Below are 2,425 nucleotides of genomic sequence, written 5' to 3' on the forward strand. Positions count from 1 at the left end.
CCTATAATTACAACAGATGTCTTTAAGATATCTCCAGTGAATTTTGAGTATGATGTACTTTGAGGGAATACTATAACTGCACCATGTCACTGTATGTCTATGACATTGTCGTAACAGGTTGTGCATATTCTCAGTGTGTTGTGGAAAGGGTCTTCCTTCTCGAACGAGCATAAATGGGAATTACAGGCAAGTTTCAAGAAAACAAGCCCAATAATCAATTCTTCACTTTCCTCGTTTCTGTGTGTCAGGTACAATAAGCCACAGGATATTAAAACAGAATCAACTCTGCTGAACCGTCACTGGTGGCCTCACGCCACGGAATGCGTGCTCGGGTTCCTGTTCAGCCCTGCTTTCCTGACGTAGCATGTGCCTTAGGAGCCACCGTATGTTCTTCTGCAATTAGAGGAATAAATAATTATGTTGGGCACTTCCTCATACCTATACATTTTTTAAAAAGATTTTATCTAGCCCTGGTCAGTGTGGCTCAGTTGGTTGGGTGTCGTCCTGTGCACCGAAAGGTAGCTGGTTTGATTCCTGGTCAGGGCACGTGCAACTGTTGTGGGTTTGATCCCCTGTAGGGAGCGTGTAGGAGGCAGAAAGGGGATGTCTCCCTCTCACATTGATGCTTCTCTCTCTCTCTCAATAAAAATATTTAAAAAAACTTTTATATAAATTAGAAGTTAATTTTCCACTTAACCAAATTAAAACAAACAATTTGGATGGAAAACACATCTAGGTTGAAGTTATGTTGGACTCTTCTTACTTTCTGTAGGCAATGACATTGCTCATTAATGTGTGCTTATATGTTCCCATGGAGATACTGCAACTCACTCGTTGAATATAAAAAAGCACAATATATACCAATTACCAAGCAAAGAACAAAACGGTGAAGTAGAGAGTTGAGGGAACTTTTTGCAATCTAGGCAAACAGCAAAAAATTTCAAAGTACCTGCTTTTGCTTGACTTAGGTAATTTCAAGCAAAAGCAACATTTATTTGGTTTCTGTAGTAAAGTAATATATTTTCTACTCTGTGGTACATTCCTCCAAACACTGAAAACTATTAATCTCTAAAAGATACATTCAGGCTGCCTGCACAAAGCGACTTAGCTGCTCTGGTCTTGCTTCTGACGGCACAGTCAGGGGGTTGGCACTGCTCCCGTCCTGGGGGACTGGCATGGCTTCACAGAGCACGGGGCAGGGTCTGCCTTGCACTCCCCCGACACCGCTCTCTCTGCTTTTCAGAAGCTCAGAAACAATTCTATACTCTATGCTTAGAACTTGCAAATCATTGCAGGGGAGGAGCAGATTCTTAGAACAGGAAGGGAACCTAAGGTCATTCTTATCCGATATTCTCATTTTTCATAAGAGAAAAGAGAGATCCAAAGAAATAACGCAGCCAAGACCATGCAGTGGGTACATGGCAGTGTCCGGAACGTGGCTGGGAGCCTGATTTTCCAGCTCCACACTCTGCCCCGCGATGCTCACTTTTCAGCTAGCTTGCACACCGTGGCCCAGCTGTTCCAATTGTTCCAATAGTAAAATACCACCAGACTGGCTCATAAACAGTTGCTACCCTAAACCTCCTTAGTGCTTGCCCCATGCCCCCCGCCCCCCTGATCCCTCTGCAAGCACCCCATAGTCTAGTCATTAGAAGCAGAACACTTGGACCTGCAGGAGGCCTTTGGGATCCTGCCCCAATAATATGTTCCTTGGAGACTTCGATCAGGTCATGCCACATTGTTGTTAAATATTTTGACCATCGTCTCCTTATTCTTTCTAGCCTACATACCCTCAAATTGTACAGAGCTTATGCATTTCAAATGTGAATTAAGCGCTTGTCAATTAGAGACATAAAAATCACCAGGTCTTATTTTATGGCGTGGTCAGACTACTACCAGATCTTTCTGCGGCCTCTTTCCATGGTCTGTTAACTTGTTCCCCAGTTTCAGAATTCACCGTGCTATATAGAAAGGGCTGGTTATACAAAGTGTGAAATTTCTTTTCTTTATAACCAATAATAAAACATCATCCGTTTTGCAAACATGAATGGCTCTTTCAATTGAATTCTTACACAATAAAATATACGCGGCTGGGAAAACGCGATTGCAGAGGTAAGACAGACAGATGAAAAGGAAATGTGGTTATTGATTAAGTAAAATATCAGAGTCTGAGAAGGATCAGAGTTCTTCCGCAATGATGAAGGCCTGTGATTCCAAATAAAGATAATGCTATTCTTTAAGGTGGGTTTCTTAGGGAAAGAGTGTTCCTATTTAAGGACGAACACTAGATAAGAGAGATTTGAGAAGACACAATCTTTATAGAGAACTGAGAACAGAGATTTTTCCCACAGCAATATAACCAGATAGGTACATTGTCTTTGCTTTGCTCAATGGATTTTGATAAAACCGTTGCTTTTCTAAAAGC

This window comes from Molossus molossus, unplaced genomic scaffold (assembly GCF_014108415.1).
Source record: "Molossus molossus isolate mMolMol1 unplaced genomic scaffold, mMolMol1.p scaffold_m16_p_18, whole genome shotgun sequence".
Taxonomy (NCBI): Eukaryota; Metazoa; Chordata; class Mammalia; order Chiroptera; family Molossidae; genus Molossus; species Molossus molossus.